We start from the raw sequence: 22,995 nt of genomic DNA on the forward strand, positions 1-22,995 counted from the left end.
TAGGGTTTTTTTGTCCTGGAACAGCAGGCATCCTTCAAAATCCTGATGGGCAGGGTGAGTCTCTGTCCTTCTGTGTATCCCCAGCCTTGGTGAAACATAATGTCCAGGACAAGGATTTGGGAGTCCTCCCAGATGAAGTTTGTTCTATGAGAGTGGATTCCTTCTGAGATCATTATGGAACCACATTGCATGGCCGTTCCTGTAAGACAGAAAGCATGCTACTGTATTGTATTATCCTTGCACAATGTGGCTAACAAAGAAGAAACACACACTCACACTCACGAGTTCACACTTACACCTCTGTTTCTGAGCATCACTACCATGTAAACTACAGTGAATTCCCTTTGGACTGCAGACATGTAGATGTGCAACTCAAGGTGTAAATAGAAGAGGATGGAGATGGCATTGTAGCTAAAAGGGTGGAAGTCCTTGCCTCTGGGGGTGAAGAAATTAGATTTTATCCAGAAGACATTACGTTATACTCAAAGAAGTGATATGATCCTAGGATCTTTGAGACCAGGGATGGGTACAGACTTTTCTGTGAAGTCTTCTGTAAAGATTTTCTGTTAGGTGTTGAAATCCATATAGTATCTCTGACAATGACTCCATTCTTGCATTGTGGCTTGAAAATATCCACAAACCATCCATAACTAATGTTCCAGCAATTACTGATAGACAGAATACAGGGGGAAGTCCCATTTGGCTCATGGATGGTAGTTTCCCACACCCCAGATTTGCAGCATGGTGGATAATGGGGAAAAGGGCTCTTCTTTTCCAATGGCAGAGTGGAAGTACACTGGGATCTAACCTGCCTAACACCAGCCCCTCCACTTAAAAGGAAAAAAAAGATGATAGTGAGATTGGCCAACAATAAAGGCCTCAAGAATTCCCCCACATTTCTCTGTAGGCTTCGAGTATTCCATGTTTGTCTGTAATTGAATTCCATGTTGGGTATTGTTTGGCTGAGGATGTCTCCATTGCCTGGCAGATATATCTGGTGTGTTATATACCATGCAGATGGTCATCTTGTTCCGGCCAAGACCATGAGCATATTTAGGGTTCTGAGTTAGCAGAGGATCTAGCATGTGCGGGCTTCAGGACAAGTCTGATTCAGCCCTTAGCAATGTTATGGAGCACCTGGCTTCCTAGACCCTCTGTGGCATTGGCATAGGCCTGGCCAAGGCCACTTCTGTAGTCACATTGGACAAGTCCCTGGCTTGGATGGTCCACCCCACTTCATTATCTGGGACCAGGTCACATGTTCATGGATGAGCCAATTCCTGGAGCCAAGGAATTGAGCTGTGTAGACTGCCACAGGTTGTTAGGATCTCTGTTGTAATGATTTTTCTAATGGTGGTGGTGGTAAGATCTTCTGGAATGCCTCTATTAATAAAATGAATATTAATTTCTAATAGTAAGTGGGTCCAAGGTGCTGGCTTAGCACCTAGCATCTCAGTCCCAGCACCTTGGTAATACTGTACTACTCTGCAGAGACAATGGATGAGAATGAACAAAGTGGATGGAAACTGGTCTGGAGTGCACAAGGGAAGCATGTGTGGGTATGTGTAGGGGAGTGGGGATAATAGCTCTGGCCAAGCTGTATCTCCAACTTAACTAGGTTTGAGAAGGTGCAAGGAGTCTTTGGTATTTCACCACCCATCATTTTGCAGATGAAGAATATGCCTTTTTCATGGAGTATGGCAAGACTTGTTCCAAGTATTCTCTAGTTGGTATAGAAGTCAGGAAGGGCAGCATATTCCATCTGCTAGGATATGTGTGAGAGGCTGAGTGCTCTCAAGAAGGTATCTGGCTTTCGCAGGGCTCACTGTGAGCCTATACACAGGACTGACAAAGACAGTTCATGATTTTGTTCTGAGGATGGAGTACTGGAAGAATGTGGTGCCCTGTGTAATCTTGGGAAGGGGGCAGACCTGGAGTCCACTGTAGAGTTACTTTGTGGGAGTGGTGGTGATCTGCAGCATCCACTTCATGATATGTCTGTCTTTTATTGAGTTCTGGGTGTGGTTTCTGTGACTTTGTCCTAATGGCTGTGATTACCAAGGAGTGGGATTTTTTGACTTCCCTGTAAGAGTTGGTCCACCAGGACTGGGGCAAGTCCTATTTTGCTGCTGAGAAGTGTGTCTCTAGTGGTTGGAGTGTGTATTACAAGCCTAGAGGTCAATGATGGGGTGGTTACAGTGGTCAGCAGGCTGTTATTGATTTTTATGGGTGAATTTCATAGGATGAGATGTTAGATGTTATGGTTAGGGATCCTCAATAAGTGCCCATAAAGGGTGCTTTTTCTAAGTTTCATATTCAATATCTTTTTATTGCTTCTAAGACCCCTTCTTGTACTTGGTATTCCAATGAGCAGTCCATTACAACATTGCCTGCATTTTACCTGTGTGTTAATGAGGATTTGAGAAAGGAAAATGTTGTCAATGCTTCCACAAATTGTCCACTGGAACAGCCAAATAATAAATTCTTATTTTTTACATAAAATAGGAAGTATCTGCTGTGATTCTTAGTTTAAACCAGGGGATGGGTCCTCTTTTGGTAGTGGTAATGAGTACCATAGGCCTTCCTAGGGAACATTATCAGATTCTATTGGAAACTTGGTGTTTGTTATTGTGGAAGAATCACAAGTCGACCAATTATTTGTCTCCTGTTTCATTTTCCGTGAACAGTTATATGATATTTGGTTTCACACCTCTATCATTGTGAAATCATCCCAACCTTGGCACCAGCTTGCTCTCATCTGCCAAAGGTATGTTTGGGCCAAGAAAAAATATGCTTCTGGGTGACTGGAAGACTCTAGGATCAGAATGCTGTCAGTAGGGAGTTACTGGGATCCTAAATTCCAAACCAGCTCCTGACACCCAGATGAAATACGTTACAGATTTAGAAATTTCAGAAAGAAACTTTGTGTCTATGATGATAACTGAACATCCCTAAACCTAACCTTAACCCTTAACTTTAATGCTGAAACCTAACATGACCTTAAAGCCCAAACTAGAACCCTGAATCCCAAACCTGAAATTGAATCCAAAGCCTGGAATCTGAACCTGAGCTCTGGAGTCAAGCCCTAAACCATGAACCTGAACCTTAAACCAGAGTTCTGAGTCATGAACCCTGAACCCAAATCCCAGTATGAATCCAAGCTCTAAATTTGACCTTGAACCTTATCCCAGATGCCCTGAGTCTTAAACCCTAAATCATAAACATAAAGCCCTAAGCTCTAACTATTCCCTTGCCCCTCACTCAAAGTCCTCATCCTGACCCTGATCTAGAACTCTGACTGAAACCTGAACCTGAATCCAAATTCAAACCCTTTACCACACTGTGTTTATGCATTCACCATTGATGGGCATTTGCAGTTTCTACCTTTTGATTCTTGTGAACACTGTTTGGGTTGAGAGCTAGGGCTGGGGTTTTGGATTGGGGTCAGGGCCAGGCTTGAGAGCAAGTTGAAGTGAAAGTGTGGGTCTGCATCAGGGCCAGGGTCATGTTTGGGGCCACTGTTTGGGTCAGGAATTGTTGTCATTCCATATTGTTTCCAACTCATTGTTCCTTAGATATTTTTGGAGAAGTTGGGGGATATTGGGCTCCATGCAGCTTGAATTTCCAGAATGAAATGGCTTCAGCTGGACCCCGGGAGGGAGCAGGTGCTTCCGCTGAAGGGTGATCTCCCCTAGTCCTGCACTACCTCCACCCCCTGCAGAGGGTGCAGGACCCCAGCTCCTGCCCTGAGCCTGGCCTGAGCAACTGCAGCTGGGACAGGAGACCAGGAGACGGGCCTCCTCACGACCCATGGTGGAGGCATCTGGAGTATGTGGGGCCTCTCCCATGCTGACAGGACAAGCTGGGGAGCATGTGGGTCCACATCCACATGGACAGGACCTGCTATGGAGGACATGGGGCCGCGTCCACACTGAGAGCAGTCCAGTGCCCTCAGGACCAGCCACTGGAGGAGAGGAGAAGGTGAGGAGAAGCCACCTGAGCAGGGACTGGTGAGGGGGTGTGTGGTCTCAGGACCCCACAGAGGAAGGGAACATTGTATAGACACTGGAAATTCCATGATTTTGTGTGTGATGACGTGGTCTCCTGTGGTGCTGAGTATGGGGCTGTGGGGTCTCCCCTTTCTGGTCTCCTCAGGTCCCACAGCTGTTTGTGCATATTCAGTTCCTGGGGCTCCTCAGACAGTGTACGTTGGGGGGCAATGCCCGCCTCAGTGCTTTTGCTCCTCCCGCCTTGGTCCTGCAGGGTCCTTCCCGTGTCCACACCCGCTTCAGGGTTGGTCTGGTGTCTAGAAGTTCATGAGTGACAGTGCGGACTCCCTAGTTGGCTTTGGGGAGAGTAGGTATTTTCCCAGTGTCAGTTCTTGCCTGAGCACAGAGTTTCTTCCCATCTCCATGTGTTTCCCTTCCTGTCATCAGTGTCTCACGGCTGTCAGAGGACAGGCCTGTCACCTTCTTGGTTCAGGGGACTTCTAGGTATCTTGTTCTTTTGGATGCAGTAGTAAATGAGATCATTCTCCATAGTCTCTTTCTGTTGGTTCCTTGGGAACACATAGAAATGCTATTGATTTGTGTATATTGATTTTGTTCCTTGCAAGTTTCTTAAATTTATTAGTTCTGTTCACCTTAAACTCTGCCAGCTATTTGGCCAGCAAAGTGGGTTTATTTGGGAAGAGCAGAGAATGGTGACCTGGGATGAGCAAGCTACGGGCACATCACAGGAAAGTGCAAGAAACAAAGGAGAGGAACATTTTTTCATGGAGAAGGAGGAAGAAGTTGGGAGGGTTGCTTAGAAGGAAAGTTCACTGGAGAAAGGCAGGGGTTCGAGGTGATGAAGGATTCTTACCAGCCGAGCTGTGGGGATGGTGGATCTCTTGTAGGAGATGAACTCTCGGGCTTCCCCTGTGGGGCCTGGAATGGATGAGTCTCTCCTGTGGTGGATTGTAGTGTGGAGTCTGTAATGGGCATTGAGCGGCAGGTGCCCCCTTCCAGTCTCCCCTTCTGGCGTCCCCAGTCCACTTTACTGAGAATTCCCTTTATGCTTTTTCACAGTTCTAACCAGGTTGTGGTGCAATGTTGTGGAAAACTGGAATTCCAGATCCCACTGCTTCTACTGCACCCAAGACACGGGGCCCCCCGATTTAAACCTCCCATGAGTCTCTGGCTAACGTGTGGCCTCTTCCAAGGGCAAGGGGCCTCTCCATGGTGGGTGAACTGGATCTGGGAGGGCTTGGCCTCCATCCCAAAGTCTGATGTTCTCTCTGCTTCTGTGATGTGGTGCTGATGTGGATGTTTGGAAGAATCATTTACTCTGTGGTGATTTCAAATCTGCATTAACTTGTCACAGCAGCACAAATATGCTTTATCTCCACACTCAGTCTCCCAGCTGTCATTTCTTTACCACGTTTGCCACTTCACATGGGCTACTTCAGTGCATTTTACCCCGAAGCAGGACACTATCCTGTGGAAACACCATATAACCCCAAGTGAGGAAATTGTGATGGTTCCCACATTTGAACCCAGAGCACAGCCATTTCAGCTGTCACCACCTCACTGATGGTCTGAAATGTCTTCTCCATTCAGATCCAGTTCTCTTCTTCTGGAACTTTTTCCAGGACTTTCCCTTCTTTGGGTAACCTTGATAGATTTAAGCAGCACAAACGGCTCCAATCTGAGTGGTATTTCTATATGGCTTATGTCACTGGGGCTGTTTTTAGTGTCCATCTACCTTGTGACATGCATTGTCCTTCATGCACTTTTTCATGGTGACTGAACATAAGAACGTTGACCCCTTAAAACATTTCAGGTACACAGTTGTCTGGCCTTAGCTGAGTTATACATTATTGTACGTCATTCTCCAGATCTTTTTCATTCTCTCTGAGGGAGACTGTATGCATGAGATGCCAATTCCCCATTGCCCTTTCCCCTCAGTCCCTGAAACCACATCCAGCTTTGTGTCCCACACACCTCTTCCAAGTGGACTCATAGAGTGTCTGCCCTTCTGTGACTGGCTGATTTCAGTCAGCATAATGACTTCCAGGTTCAATCTGTGTTGTAGCCCATGTCAGAACTCCCTTTGTTTTTAAGGCTGAATCGTGTTCCATCATGTATAAACCACATTTTTTTTTTTAATCCATTTATCTGTCAGTGGACACTTGGGTTAGTTCCGCCTTTTGGCTGTTGTGAGAAATGCTGCTCTGAATAAGATACTTCTACTTTCAGTTTTGGGGGGCATATAGGCTGCAGTGGAGTTCTGTGTTTAATATTTTTAGGCAACAATAAATGAACTATTTTACTTCATTCCTTCATAGGGCAGAACAAGATTGCCATTTATGGATCTACCTCATTTTGTTTATCCTTTTCTTTTTGGGGGTGTTTAAATTTGTTTTCAAAAGCTTTTTTTTTTTTTTGGATGGACATTTGCATAGTTTCTAGTTTTTGCTTATTGTGAGCATGGCTGCTATGAATATTTCCAAACATTTTTGTTTGTTTTTTTGAAGCAGTGTTTTCAATTTTATGGATATGTATCTAGGAGTGCAATTTTTTTTTTTTTTTTTTTTTTTTTTTACAATATGGTGATTCTGCTTTGATCTATTTGAGTAAATGCCAAATTAATTTTAATACATAGACTGCACTGTTTTTCACAAGCGAGGTTTAAGGTTTTCAGTTTCTCAACATCCTTTTGTTATTTTTACTTTTTTTAAAAAATTTCTTTTCAGTGTAACAGTATTCATTGTTTTTGCACCACACCCAGTGCTCCATGCAATATGTGCCCTCCCTAATACCCACCACCTGGTTCCCCCAACCTCCCAGCCCCAACCCTTCAAAACCCTCAGGTTATTTTTCAGAGTCCATAGTCTCTCATGGTTCACCTCCCCTTCCAATTTCCCTCAACTCCCTTCTCCTCTCCATCTCCCCATGTCCTCCATGTTATTTGTTATGCCCCACAAATAAGTGAAACCATATGATAACTGACTCTCTCTGCTTGACTTATTTTTACTTTTCTTGATCTTAGTGATTCTACTTGTGTAAAAGGACAATCTAATTGGTTTAAATCTTCATTTACATAAAGACTAATAATGTTTAACATCTATTCATGTATTGTTCACCATTTGTACGATTTCTCTGGAGAAGGGTCTATCCAAGTCCTTTGCCCATTTTAAAATTGGGGCTGTCTTTTTATTGAGAAGTTGTAAATCTCTTTATATATTCAGGGCAACAGACTGTTATTAGATATATAATGTACAAATATTTTCTTCCATTCTGGGGGCTGTCTTTTCACTTTCTGGATAGTATTTTCTGATGCACAAATATTTTTAGTTATTTTTTACATTTCTTTTTAAAAAGAGTGAGTGAGAGAGAGTGTGGGAGTGGACAGGGACAGAGGGAGAAGGAAAGAAAATTTTAAGCAGGCCCCACACTTCATGTGGAGCGTGATGTGGGGCTCAATCTCAATCTCAATCTCAATCTCATGACCCTGAGATCTGGGCCAAAATTAAGTGTCAGACAGCTAACCAACTGAGCCACCCAGGTGCCCAGGACAGATTTTTAATTTTGAGGCTATAATTTTATCTATTTTTTCTTTCCCTTCTTACATTTATTTTTTCTTTCCCTTCCCTTTTAGATCTGATTTGGTGGCATATCTAAAAGCATTGTTAAATCCAAGATTATGAAGATTTATCCCCATTTGATTTTTCTAGAGTTTATAATTTTACTCTTACATTTAAGCCTTTAACTTATTTTGAGTTAATATTTATATGTGGTGTGAGGTAAGGGTCCAGTTCCATTCCTATATACATGGGTATCCAATTGTCTAGCACCCTTTGTTGAAAAGAGCATTCTGTCCCCCCAGCATAATGTTGTCCACCCTTGTCAAAATTCAGAGGACCATAGATGAAGGGGTTTATTTCTGGAATCTCAGTTAAATCCCACTGATCTGTATGCATACTTAATTTTTTTTTAAATTTTATTTACTTAACAATTTTTAAAATATAAATTCAATTAGTAAATATAGAATGTATTATTTATATCAGGGTGTATGCATACCTTTATGACTCTATCACAATGTTTTATTTACTGTTGCTTTTCAAAAAAATTTTTTTTAAAGATTTTATTTATTTATTTGACAGAGAGATCACAAGAGGCAGAGAGGCAGACAGAGGGATGGGGGGAAGCAGGCTCTCTGCTGAGCAGATGCAGGGCTGGAGCCCAGGACTGAGATCATGACCTGAGTCCAGGACCAAGATCATGATCTGAGCCGAACAAAGGCAGAGGCTTAACCCACTGAGCCACCAAGGTGCCCCTTGCTGTTGCTTTTTATTAAGATTTGAACTTTGGAAGTATGACCTGTCTCCTTTGATTTTCTTTTTCAACATGGTTTTGTCTATCTTGTGGTTCCTTGAAATTCCATATGACTGTTACAATTAGCTTGTGCATTTCCTCCCAAAGGCCTTTGTGAAATTTCTTGGGAAAACATTGAATTTCCACGTTACATTGTGTACTATTGCCATCTTATCAATAGTATGTCTTTTCATCACCATGGGGTGTCCTCAGATTTATTTAGGTTTCCCTTACTTTCAGCAATGTTTTATAATTTTCAGTGTATAAGATTTGTACCTTGATTACATCTATTCCTAAGTATTTTGTCCATGTTGGTGTTCCCTAAAATGGAATTATTTTCTTAAATTCCTTTTTGGATGATTCAAAAATTGCTAGTGTATATAAATAAGAGAGATTTTTGTGTATTGATATTTTTCCTGTAACTTTGTGGAATTAGGAAACTGGCTGTAATCACTTTTTGTTGATTCATTAGGAAGCTCTCTATATAAGATGATGCCATCTCTGGTCTCTGAGTAGACCTAGTTCTGTTTCCTTTCACATGTGGATTCCTTATTTCTTGCCTTATTGTTCTAGGTAGAACTTGCAGTACAATACTGAGCAAGGAGCGAAAGCCAGCATGATGGACTTGTTTGTGATTTCAGAGTAGAGCTGTCAGTCCTCAAAATGGAGGATGATGTTTGATTATGGTTAGGGTGGGGTTAAGGTTAGAGGTTAAAGGTTAGTGTATCCCTGTCCTCTGCTGTACAGAGCCCATTCTTCTCTGGTAAGCAGAGTGATCTTTTCAGAACATAACTTTTGAGCCTCTTTGTGACCCAGCTGCCTGTCCTCTCCAGCCTCACCTCTCTCATCATATCTCCCTACCCCTGTGGGCCTCCCAGGTGTGTGGTCATCCTACATGTGCCTCTGGCCTGAGTCCAAGCCTTTACATTCTCTGTACTCTCCCCTTGCTTCATGTCTGGCTTGTTCCCCTGTTGGCTGGACCTGGATTTGCCCCCCAGCGACCTGACTCATGTCTGCTGGATGTGGCCTTGCCCCTATTTTAATGTAGTGCCCACTTTCCCTGTGTGAGTGATTTCCTAACCTTCCAGGTATGGGGAAAACACAGGGAAGTAGCCTTAGTGCCTGTGTGAAAAAATCAGTTTCAGGGCACCTGGGTGGCTCAGTCATTAAGCATCTGGCTTCAGCTCAGGTCATGATCCTGTGGTCCTGGGATTGAACCCCACCATGTCATGCTCCCTGCTCAGCAGGGAGCATGGCTCTCCCTCTCCCACTCCCCCTAATTGTGTTCCCTCTCTAGCTGTCTCTCTCTGTCAAATAAATAAATAAAACCTTAAAAAAAATCAGTCCCAGAGGAGCTCACCACACTTGCTGACCTGACTCATGTCTGCTGGATGGGGAGCTGCTGGATGGGGGAGCTGCTATTCCAAGTCCCCTCAAAGAGACAAGACTTCCAACTTCTTGGGGCCAGGGAGAGGTAGACCTAGACCTGGAAGCTTACATTCTTGGATTCATGGCTAAGGCCTAAGCAAGCCCCCTCTTCTTCCAGTGGTCCTCTTTCCCCTTCCCTGCCCATGGGCTAGACCTGATTCTTGATCTGGGGGAGTTCAAGGGTGACCCCTCCGAGGAACACCAGTGGTTGACTGATGGACCTTGTCAGCAAGAGGTCCAGTAGCCTTCAAGGGAGGACCCTATAGGGAGTGGAGACAGCTATAGAGGGGCCAGCAACAGCCCACTCAAAACAAAGTGGAACAGGAGACCAGCCCTGCTGATTCTATTCAGTCTGTAGGCCATAGAAAGGAGGGCTGTGCCCAAAGGTGCTCTACTCCTGGCAGATAAGGACAGGACCTACATGGGGTCAGCCAGGGGAGAACGCCTAAAGGGTTTGCCTGGGAGCTCAGCACATGGGCAGTGTTTCTGGCTCCAGCATGCTGACTGTGGGGTTGGTTTCCCACCTTTGAAGCCTCAGGCTCCCTTTTGTATGATGGGGTGCTGATGGCCCCCATCTCTGGGAGTAGAAATTAGGGAGGCCCTATGCAGTGACTTGCTCAGGACAGGCTGGGACAGTGGCTGTTGCTTAAAGCAGCGCAGGGCCTGCCCCCTTGAAGAAGCACACATTCATGGCCCCCAGCTCTGGGGTCCTGGTGCCAGCCTCTGACAGTGACCCTCCTCCCGCCTTGTCCCTTGTCCTTGTAGATTGGTGGTCTTCCTGGAGCTGTTCCTGCAGAGAGCAGAGAAGCCCATCATGGTGGGACACAGGGTCACCTACTAGGTCTTCACCAACCAGTGGGCTGCCTGGTCTGTGTTCCCTGCCCCCCTGAGCTGGCTAGAGAGTTGTGGGATGTGTCTATGCAGTGCATGGCGATGGTCAGCCACTTATATGTTCAGGGCTTCCTCCATGAGATGGACAATCTTGTGTGTGTGGATGTGGACATGAAATTCTGGGATTATGTGGGCATGGAGACCCTGTCCCCCCTCTTTGGCACCCTGCACCCCAGTTTCTACCAGGTGGCCCTTGAAGAGACTTCAAGAGACTTCAGGTACCAGCACTGGCCACAGTTCTAGGCCAGTGCTGGGGACCAGGGTGAGGTTTACTACATGGAGGCCTTTTTGGGGGAGCTGGTGGTGGATGTTAACTGACTGACCTTGGCCTGTCACCAGGTGATGAGGGTCGACCTGGCCAATGTGGCATGATGTGAGCCACTTGAATATGTATCTGCTGGACCACAAGCCCACCAGGGTGCTATCCCTGGAGTACCTGAGGGACCTGCAGCAACTGGGCTGCCCTCACCATGCCCCACCCACCCCCTATGCTCTCCACCCCCCATCGTGAAGAAGCTGAGATTTGGGTCATGCCCAAGAATTATCAGGATGTCCAGAACTCATGAGAGGCTGTCCCAGGAGGACCTGTGGGACCCAAAGCTGCTGGTCTGTACCCTGGAGGACCTGTTGGACCCACGGCACTGGGCTGCCCTCCCCCCACTTCATGAAGAAGCTGAGATTTGTTGTGCTCAAGAATCAACAGGACATACAGGACTCATGAGAGGCTGTTTCCAGAGGACCTGTGGGGCCCACAGCTCCTAGGCTGTTATCTGGAGGACCTGTGGGACCCATGGTGACTGGTTTGTTCTACCCCCACCTTCATGGAGAAGCTGATATTTGTGACAGTACCCAAGAATCGCCAGGACATCCAGAACTCATGGGGGGCTGTCCCCATCTCCATCAGGGAATGCTGTCCTGAACAGAGTTGTCAGGTCATGTTCTTACTTCTGTCCCCTCAAGACAGACCATGGAGCCCACCACTATCCACATGGGCATGTCCAGGGCCCCCAGCTGTATCTGCCCACAGGAGGCCTACCTGGGGACACACAGTCCTCTCTTTGTGGTCACTACATTTTGATAGCTTCTGGGTCATTTGTAGCAGTGAACAGGCCCAGTTTTATGTCACATGTTTTTCTGTGTCAATGCTGAGCAACCATCTTAAAAAAGAACAGTTGAGGGAAAAGGTTTTCTTCCTGGTTCTAGACAGACACTGCCTGGTAGGGCTGGGAATGGTCCTGCTGATCTGTGGAGGCAGAATGGACTCTGGTTGGGTCTTTCTCCCAGTCCCTGCACCTTGCCACGACCATAGGGCTTCAGGGTCAAGGGTGCACTGAGCCACCTTTCAGACATCCAGACCCCTGACTGCCAGAGGTCTTGACCATGGCCACTAGCTCAGCCTCCAAGAGCATGGAGCCCTCTGGGTTATGTACGGTTTCTATCTTGGTTTTATTTTTTATTTTTTACTTTAATTTAATGTAATTTAATTTTAAAAATTTAAATTCATTAGCCAACATCAGTATATCAGTAGATTTTTAAAAATTTTTAAAATTTTTTATAAACATATATTTTTATCCCCAGGGGTACAGGTATGTGAATCGCCAGGTTTACACACTTCACAGCACTCACCATAGCACATACCCTCCCCAATGTCTATAACCTCACCCCCCTCTCCCCAGCAACCCTCAGTTTGTTTTGTGAGATTAAGAGTCACTTATGGTTTGTCTCCCTCCCAATCCCATCTTGTTTCATTTATTCTTCTCCTATCCCCTTAACCCTCCATGTTGCATCTCCACTTCCTCATATCAGGGAGAGCATATGATAGTTGTCTTTCTCTGATTGACTTATTTTGCTAAGCATGATACCCTCTAGTTCCATCCACATCATCGCAAATGGCAAGATTTCATTTCTTTTGATGGCTGCATAGTATTCCATTGTGTATATATACCACATCTTCTTTATCCATTCATCTGTTGATGGACATCTAGGTTCTTTCTATAGTTTGGTTATTGTAGACATTGCTGCTATAAACATTCGGGTGCATGTGCCCCTTTGGATCACTACGTTTGTATCTTTAGGGTAAATACTCAGTAGTGCAATTGCTGGGTCGTAGGGTAGTTCTACTTTCAACATTTTGAGGAACCTCCATGCTGTTTTCCAGAGTGGTTGCACCAGCTTGCATTCCCACCAACAGTGTAGGATGGTTCCCCTTTCTCCACATCCTTGCCAGCATCTGTCATTCCCTGACTTGTTAATTTTAGCCATTCTGACTGGTGTGAGATGATATCTCATTATGGTTTTGATTTTAATGTAGTGTTCAGTGATTCAGTGATTGCCTGTAACATCCAGTGCTCATCACATGTGCCCTCTTTAATACCTGTCATTCAGCTACTCCGTCCCCCCAACCCCCTCCCTTCTATAACCCTATTTGTTTCCTGGACTCCAGAGTCTCTTATGGTTTGTCTCCCTCTCTGATTTCTTCCCATTCAGTTTTCCCTCCTTCCCCTGTGGTCCTCTGCTCTATTACTTATGTTCCATGTATGAGTGAAACCATATAATAATTGTCTTTCTCTGCTTGACTTATTTCACTCAGCATAATACCCTCCAGTTCCATCCTTGACAAGGTGAATGGTGGGTATTCATCCTTTCTGATTGATTATTAATATTACATTGTATCTATGGACCACATTTTCTTTATCTGTTCATCTGTTGAGGGACATCTAGGCCTTTCCCACAATTTGGCTATTGTGGACATTGCTGCTATGAACATTGGGGTGCAGGTAGCCCTTCTTTTCACTACATCTATATCCATCTATATCATTGCTGTAAATACCCGGGAGTGCAATTGCTGGGTTGTAGCATAGCTCTTCAACTTATTGAGGAACCTCCGTACTATTTTCCAGAGTGACTGCACCAGCTTACATTCCCACCAAGAGTGTAAGAAGGTTCTCTTCTCCACAACCTTGCCAACACTTGTTTCCTGTCTGGTTAATTTTAACCGCTCAAACTGGTATAAGGTGGTATCTCATTATAGTTTTGATTTCTATTTCCCTAATTTTGAGGCATGTTGAGCACTTTTTTATGTGTTTCTTGATCATTTGGATGTCTTCTTTGGAGAAATGTCTGTTCATGTCTTTGGTCTATTTCTTGATTAAATTTTTTGTTCTGTGGGTGTTGAGTTTGATAAGTTCTTTCTAGATTTTGGATACCAGCCCTTTATCTGATATGTCATTTGAAAATATCTTCTTTAATTCTGTTTATTGTCTTTTGGTTTTGTTGACTGTTTCTTTGCTGTGCAAAAGTTTCTATCTTGATGAAATCCCAACAATTCATTTTTGATTTTGTATCCCTTGCCTTTGGAGACATGTCTAGCAAGAACTTGCTGTGGCTGAGGTCAAAGAGGTTGCTGCCTCTGTTTTCCTCAAGGATTTGGATGAATTCCTATCTCACATTGAGGTCTTTCATCCATTTGGAGTCTAATTTTTGTGTATCTTATAAGGAAATGGTCCAGTTTCATTCTTCTGTATGTGGCCATCCCATGTTCCCAGCAGCATTTATTGAAGACACTTTGTTTTTCCATTGGATAGTCTTTCCTGCTTTGAAGAAGATTAGTTGACCCTAGAGTTGAGGGTCCATTTCTGGTTTCTCTATTCTGTTCCATTGATCTGTGGGCCTGTTTTTATGCCAGTACCATACTGTCTTGATGATTACAGCTTTGTAATAGAACTTGAAGTTTGCAATTGGGTTGCCACCAGCTTTGGTTTTTTCAACATCCGTTTGGCTATTCAGGGTCTTTTCTGCTTCCATACAAATTTTGGGATTATTTATTCCAGTTCTGTGAAAAATGTGGATGGTATTTTGGTAGGGATTGCATGGACTCTTTGGCTTGTTCTAGGGAGCATAGATATTTTGGCAATATTTGTTCTTCCAATCCATGAGCCTGGAATGTTTTTCCACTTCATTGTGTCTTCCTCCATTTCTTTCATGACTATTATATATTTTTCTGAGTACAGGTCCTTTGTCTCATTGGTTAGATGGATTCCTAAGAATCTTATGGTTTTGGGTGCAATTCTACATGGGATGGACTCCTTAATCTCCTTAACTTCTCTATTGTCACATTGTTGCTATGACAACAGCAACATTTGTTGCACAAATGCAAGTGATTTCTGTGCGTTGATTTTATATCCTGCCACTTAATGGAATTTCTGGATGAATTCTAGCAATTTTAGGGTAGAATCTTTTGGTTTTTCTACAGAAAGTATAACATTGTCTACAAAGAGTGATAATTTGACTTCTTTGCCAATTTGGATGCCTTTTGTTTCTTTTTGTTGTCTGATCGCTGAGGATAGAAATTCTAGTGCTATGTTGAATAGTAGTGGTGATAGTGAACAGCCTTGCCTTGTTCCTGACCTTAGGGGGAAAGCTCTCAGTTTTTCCCCATTGAGAATGATATTCGCTGTGGGTTTTTCACAGATGACTTTATGATATTGATGTATGTACCATTTATCCCTACAATGTGAGGAGTTTTGATCAAGAAAGGATGCTGTACTTTGTCAAATGCTTTTTCAGCATCCATTGAGAGTATCATAAGGTTCTTGTTCTTTCTTTTATTAGTGTATTGTATCACATTGATTTGTGGGCATTGAATCAAGCTTGCAGTCCAGGAATAAATCCCACTTGGTCAAGGAGAATAATCCTTTTAATGTACTGTTGGATCCTATTGGTTAGTATTTTGGTGATAATTTTTGCATCCGTCTTTATCAGGGATATTGGTCTGTAATTCTCTGTCTCTCTCTCTCTCTCTCTCTCTCTTTTATAATTCTCCTTTTTGATGGGGTCTTTGTCCAGTTTTGGGATTAAGGTAATTCTGGCCTCATAAAATGAGTTTGGAAGTTTTCCTTCCATTTCTATTTTTTGGAACAGTTTCAGGAGAATACGTATTAATTCTTTAAATGTTTGGGTAGAATTCCCCTGGTAAGTTCTCTGGTCCTGGGCTCTTGTTTGTTGGGAGATTTTTGATGACTGCTTCCATCTCCTTAATGGTTATGGGTCTGTTCAGTTTTTTTTTTTTTTTTTTCTTCCACGTTCAGTTTTGGTAGTTTACATGTCTCTAGGAATGCATCCATTTCTTCCAGATTGTCAAATTTGCTGGCATATAGTTGCTCATAATATATTTTTATAATTGTTTGTATTTCTTTGGTGTTGGTTGTGATCTCTTTCATTCATGATTTTACTGATTTGGATCTTTTCTTTTGGAGAAGTCTGACCAGAGATTTTTCAATCTTATTAATTCTTTCAAAGAACCAGCACCTAGTTTAATTGATTTGTTCTATTATTCTTTTGGTTTCTATTTCATTGATTTCTGCCCTGATCTTTATTATTTTTATTTTTATTCTCCTGCTGGGTTTAGGCCTTTTTTTTCTTTTTTCTTTTTTTTTTTTTTTCTGTTCTTCCAGCTCCTTTAGGTGTAGGGTTAGGTTGTGTACTGGAGACCTTTCTTCTTTCTTGAGAAAGGCTTGTATTGCTATATACTTTTCTCTCAGGACTCTCTTTGCTGTGTCCCAAAGATTTTGAACAGTCATGTCTTCGTTTTCATGAATTTTAAAAATTCTTCTTAGTTTTCTGGTTGATCCATTCATTCTTTAGTAGGCTGCTCTTTAACTCCTTGTATTTGAGTTCTTTCCAACTTTCCTCTTGTGATTGAGTTCTAGTGTCCGAGCATTATAGTCTGAAGCAGGGAATGATCCCAATCTTTTGGTACGAACTGAGACCTTACTTATGACCCAGGATGTGATCTATTCTGGAGAATGTTCCATGTGTACTAGAGAAGAATGTGTATTTTGTTATTTTGGGATGGAATGAGCTAAATAAATCTGTGATGTCCATCTGGAAAAGTGTGTTATTTAAATCCTTTATTTTGGGGTGCCTGGGTGGCTCGGTTGGTTAAGTGACTGCCTTTGGCTCAGGTCATGATCCTGGAGTCTTGGAATCAAGTTCCACATCAGGCTCCCACATCAGTAGGGAGTCTGCTTCTCCCTCTGACCCTCCCCCTTCTCATGCTCACACTCTTTCTTATTCTCTCTCTGTCTCTCTCAAAAAAAATAAATAAAAATTTTAAAAAAAATAAAGACTTTATTTCCTTGTTGAAATCCATTCTGATACTCTGTGTCTTTTGATGGGACATTTTGCCCATTTACATTCAGGGTAACTATTGAGAGATATAAATTTAGTGCCATTGTATTTAGTGCCTTCCAGAAATTGGTCACTTTTCTGTTCCTAGAATTGCTGTTCTTCTTCTTTTCATCTCCTGTTGAGTTTGTAGGTGTTCAGAATTGTTTGATAATTATCTAGTTGAACTCCTGGGATCCAATGATATTTAGGTCTCCTACTCCTCTGCCATCTTGTCCCACCCCCTCACTCTGAATATTTCTGTTACCTAGAATATTGCCTGGCATAATGGCACCTGATAGATATTTGTGAATGAATGAATAGCTCAAATGAGATATTCTGTGCTTTTGCTTATGCACCATTCTACTTCTGAGCTTTAGTTTATAAGTCTGTAACAACTATTTTTGTATGGAGTTCCTTAAAGGCCTTTAAAAATTTATGGGTTTATTCTTTTAACTTAGTTATGTTCCAAGTAGGTGATATTGCCAAGTAGATTAATTCCAACATAATGAGGTGTTATGTGTATGTACATGTCTGTAAAACCACACAGTTGTGAATGAATAATGCTTGACCTCCAGCAAGTTAAAGGCTACATGAAAGCAAATTAAAGGCTACATGTAAATCACTGTTCAGTATAGATGTTACTGTATTATTTGTTGCTATATGATGGTGGTCACATGGTTAGACCTCCTATCATTGACTTTGGATGCTTATAGTTGGCAGAGAACATAAAAATGGACCTGATCAATCACTCTACTCCTTAATGTGCTGAGCAGAAGAGTCTGTCTCTCTTTTTTAGCCTCATTCTGGCCTTATATCCCCTCTCCAAACACTGCCTACACAGGGAGAGACAGACAGACAGACAGCAATAGAAAGAGTCAGGACAGAAGCAAGGAGGCAAAGAAGAAGATTTAGGAAGAGGTAGGAGGAGCGTGACTGTGTGTGTGTAGTGAGAGAACAAGAGAAAAAGAGCAATAAATGTCAGCAAAAAGTTTGAAAGAGGGAAAAGGAAGAAGAGTAGGAAAAAGATATTGCAATAAAGAGGAATGTCCTGTGGATAAAATGTTAAGACTGGTACATATTTGGACTTAACCTCTGAAGACAACTCTAGAGAAGTTGTCTCACTTAGCCTCTTTTAATGAAGTGTGAATTACCTGCCCTTGAAGATGACCTTGTCACGTAGCACTATGGCAGCTCCAGGTAACTGTACAAGGCCTGTTTGCTGACTGAATAAATGAATGGCAATAGAAATTCAGACGTGATTCACTTCCTTTAAAAAAGTGTCTTTTTAGAATCATAAATAATGTCCAGCTGTTTTCTTATTGGCTGAAAAAGAACATGGCAGGACTCCAAAGATGGCTCAGCAAAGGGCAGGGCTAAGGCTGGAAAGAAACAGTTGTGAATCTAAGTTAAACTCAGCACCTGGTGGGTTTAGAGTTAGCCCCTATTCAGGACAAAAACTTGAGGCTTTTCTTTTTTTTTTTTTTTTAAAGATTTTATTTATTTATTTGACAGATCACAAGTAGGCAGAGAGGCAGTCAGAGAGAGGAAGGGAAGCAGGCCCCCCGCTGAGCAGAAAGCCCGATGCGGGGCTCGATCCCAGTACCCTGGGACCATGACCCGAGCCGAAAGCAGAGGCCTTAACCCACTGAGCCACTCAGGTGCCCCGAGGCTTTTCTTTTTTTGAACAATAACATAAAAGAGGTGGAAATGAAAAATTCAAAGTAAGTGAGGAACCAAAATTTTTTTAAGGATTTTGTTTTTAAGTAATTTATATACCCAACATGGGGCTTAAACTTATAACCCCAAGATCAAGAGTTGCATGCTCTGCCAACTAAGCCAGCCAGGTGCCCCGAAACCAAGCATTTTTAAGGGAGAATATAAGCCACGGAAGAGTGGAAAAAACTAAGACAAAAGGTTTTGTTATTTACTGAACACAGAACAATACAGCCTTTGATCTCTAAGGCTACTGCCAGCTACATAAAAACAGGAAAGGTAAATCAATTAATATCCACTGGCTCAGTCTCTATGATGGCTACCACATGATCTGAGGTTTCCACCCTACTCCATCCAGTGACTCTTCAGTAATGTGTGTAAAACTTTTCCTTAAGATCCCTTTCTGGATCTCATACTTTTGGTGGACATGTCTGCACATTCTGACCTGGTCAAATAAAAATGAAGAAAAAGTAAGAAGTTTATATAAGCTTAGGTCCTGGATTGAAAATAAAGGAATTGAGAGGAAATTTATATAGAGAGCCACCAGAAACTTCATCTCCCCTCTCCAGCTTAGGTCACTTATGTAGTTTGAGCCTATGGGATTTTTCTATTAAAAATCTTCCAAACAAATGACTTTGATGGGTTATGAATCCATTTGTAAAATACATCACATGTAAAAATACATCACTTCTAGATAAGTTTGAGAGAATCACTGATTCTCGGGAGGGAAGTTAGAAATTTCGACAAGCTTGTATGACAGTAGACATTAAAAAAAAATAAATGTCAAGATTTAATAAGAGCTATCAAAATAAGCTCCTTATATTTATAATTATTTTAAGTGAGTTTTAAACATTGATTTACTTAGCTATGATGGATATAGAGAGGTTGAAGCCTGGGAGGGGCTTATGGAGGATAAAGAACAGGGGCCCCAGAAACTTATTTATACATTTATGGGACAGGTGGAAAAAGAGGAAACTCATAAACGTGTTAGAAGGAAGAGCTAGCAAAGTAGTGTCGAACAGGAGAGTGGTGTCCTTCATTCCAAGAGAGGAGTTTAAAGGAGGAGGTGGCCATCAGTGAGAAATTCTTCAGAGAAATGAAATAGTTAAAGAAAGGAAACTGTCAGTGGAGTTGTTATCATGAAGATCTCAAGGAGGGGAGCCTCTGTGGAGTGGTGAAGGTAGAGGTATTCACCTGTTGAGAAGTCAAAACAGTGATGACAGAGAGTTTACCATCCTTTCTAAATGTTTAGCTATAAAGAGAAGGTGAGAATAGGCAGATACTAAAGCAGGGTGTTGGATGGCAGGACTGTCTTCTTAGATATGAGAAATTGGAGCATTGTGAGCTGAGCAGAAAGGGCCAGCAGAGAAGTAAGGTTAACGGTACAGGGGAGGGAGTTTGTGGCTGATGGAGCAAGGTTTAAGGCAGATATCAATTTTGGGTCAAGGACCACCTGTTGTATCCTAGTTGTATCCTATGAGTGGAATTAGATATGTTGTGTCTTTACCCTAACAGCATTTTCCCCAAGAATATACCTGATCATAAGCGTTTAACATGCCTGTGCATTTGTGTTTTCCAGGATAATGTAGGTGGTAGTAGACCTATTAATCACTTAGGTAAAGAGGCTCGTTTATGATTTGTAGTTAATTAGAATGGTTGCTTGTTAATTATATCACTGTTTGTATTCCTAGATTTTACTTATTGCTGTACTCTTATAATCTTCCACATATTAGGAAAGCCTCATTGTCTGAGACTTCATTTCAGAATTCCAAAATAGAATAGGCCCTGTAAGCCTCCTGGAAGAAATGGATTTCTGAACATTGGTGACCTGTGCAATGTATTATCCCAGGGAAACTGAGAGTTAGAACTTTATTATCCTCTTATGATCCTTGAACTTAATATAAACTTCTGGATTTTTAAGCCACATGGACCTTCAGTAAGTGGTTTAATCCACATTATAGATATTCCCCAAAATGGGACAGGACATCAATTTATGTGATATGATCTTAAGAAAACTCAGTTATAGAGAATAGAAGAGATTTAAAGGTATTTGTCTAAGGTGTTATAAGTAGTTGATGACTGACTACAACTATGGCACTAGACCCTGACTTTGACTCTGTATTTCTTTGCCCTGAAGGTGTATTGTCTGTAGCAGGAAAATATACAGTGTCCACTACAAAATCGTTACTGAATCAAATACCCTAGCACCATGAATTTAGAGAATCAGTAAACAGGTGAAAGTTTTATTGGTTCCCAGACAGTCCAGAAATACTTTCTTCTAGTATCTAAACTAGTTGTGAGTTTATAATTCAAAGTAGTTATGCTTGTTCAAGTCCTAGAGGTAAGTGGTTTCATCGTGAACTGGAGCTGGGCTATTCAGATGCCTAAGGCACCCATTCTTGGATCTGCAATTTTGTCATTTAGCCTTATTACTTTCTATATCTTTATTTGTAACTGATTTCTTCCATATGTGTCATGTAGACCGAAGACTATTCCAAAGACATACATTGAGTAATAGGTTTCAATCAGCTTACAGGGCTTTAAAAAGTATTCCTCAAGGACTTTGAGTTCTCCTACTACAAAGCCATTTAAAAGAATACTCTAATTGCATTTTTTATTACTGGCTCAGAAATAAACATTTTCTTTATTAAATATGTATCTTCCATCTTTCAGAAACACGATATTAGACAACTGACATATAAACAGATATATATATAAGGATAAATCTTTGTAATCAGTCTTTCTTTTCCTTATTCAGGATATAAGAAAATACAAATAATTATCTACAATGCTTTGTTTCTAGAGTAAAATTGCCTAAGGCTGTTTGTTAAATAGGACCATATGCCCGTTGATGCTACCTTGGAAAAATTAAAGAGAAATATGTCTTACATGTATTCCTTGTTAATTTTGGAAGATCCATTTCCTTCAGACCTCTCCTGGAGCATTTATAAAATGATGGGGAACGTGATTGGTGACAATTTACCATTTTTCATTTTTATCATATGTGTTCTTCGAATCTTTGCTTTGCTTACAAACTGGAGTGAAGGATCATATTGGGTGAGATAAATTCTTGACAATGTAGCATAAGTATATATGTGGCAAATTACCCAATAATGACTTGATCTGGTACCAGAGTCCCCTTAAGAGACAAACATCAGGGTGATGGGCCTGCATTTGTGGACTCATGATACCCTATAGAGACTAGGTGGTTGGGGCTGCAGAGCTGTAGTGTATGGCGGGGTAGAGGGATGGTATACTGCCACCTGGGAGCTAAAGCTCAGGTATATGTAATCCCACTTAATTTCCCTCATCATCAAGGCCTCTTTCAGCAACTGCAGTGCGCATAAACTCTAATTTTGATTACAAATAAACCTTAAGAACAAAACAAAATGATGTATGTAAGCTTACCTAGGTCTAACACAGATAAACCATGTACCCTCTTTTTGTATACTCATTTGAGACTCCATGTCGATTTTTTAGAGTATCTTTATTTCAAGACCAGACATTAGTAATACATAGAAACATGGTGAGAATGTGGATTGGATAATTTGCCCCGTTTTTTCCTACTGAGAGATGGCACAGTCTATGGCCTCTTATATTCTCAAGTCATGTTTACTTGCTGTTTGTATTGTCATGGGAAGCGGTTCAAAAACAGAGGTGGGTATTTTCATAACCATCCAGAAATACCAGGTTTAGAAGACAAGTGTAACCTAATACAAAAGACCTTACCCAATCCAAATAAAAGACCTATTTGCTAAAATCAAACATATTTCTTACAGGTTTCTATTTATATAACAGTACAGAATAAGAGTGTAGATCATTAACCCATTAGTATTGTTTTATACTATCTGTTGGCTCACAACTGACTAGTATAGAGCTTCAATTTTTCTGTGAAATTTGCTGCCAACTTCCCTAACATACCTGACCTTGTGCTTTTCATGTCTGTTACTTAACAGTGAGAGTGTAGACATTCACAAACAGTTCCCAGATGCTTGATGCGTGGGCCATGCCTGATGCTTTTCAAGAATGAGAGACACACATTTGTGCTAAGATCGAAATACTCTGGGCTCAGGGTCTATTGCTTATTTATGTTCCTGATGTTGTGAAATGTATTAGGAAACAAATCATTTGATGACCAAAGACTGGCAAAGGACATTTAATAAAATGTCAGCAAATAAAGAAAAGAAGCTGGGAAGTAACTCACTGTAGTGAAAAGACAAGATGGAGGAAAGTTTGAAACCATAAAGGAAAAGTTCAGCCTACTTAATGGAGAGGAAAATTATTTATAGAATCCTAATGGAAAGATTTGACTGATGCAAAAAAAATATTTCACTTGATCAAAACAAAATGGTTCTTTTAGTCACTATTAAGCAATAACAGGTAAATTACCAGAACTGCTGTGACATATGAACTCTAAGGTTCTTTCTTGGATGCTACT

General features: G+C 41.8%; 1 pseudogene; it reads left to right on the top strand.

The window, feature by feature from the left end:
* Positions 1-3,810: 3,810 nt before the first annotated feature.
* LOC131813631 (histo-blood group ABO system transferase 2-like) lies at positions 3,811-11,187 on the top strand (annotated as a pseudogene).
* The last annotated feature ends 11,808 nt before the right edge of the window (positions 11,188-22,995 follow it).

Source organism: Mustela lutreola, chromosome 13, assembly GCF_030435805.1.
Source record: "Mustela lutreola isolate mMusLut2 chromosome 13, mMusLut2.pri, whole genome shotgun sequence".
NCBI lineage: Eukaryota > Metazoa > Chordata > Mammalia > Carnivora > Mustelidae > Mustela > Mustela lutreola.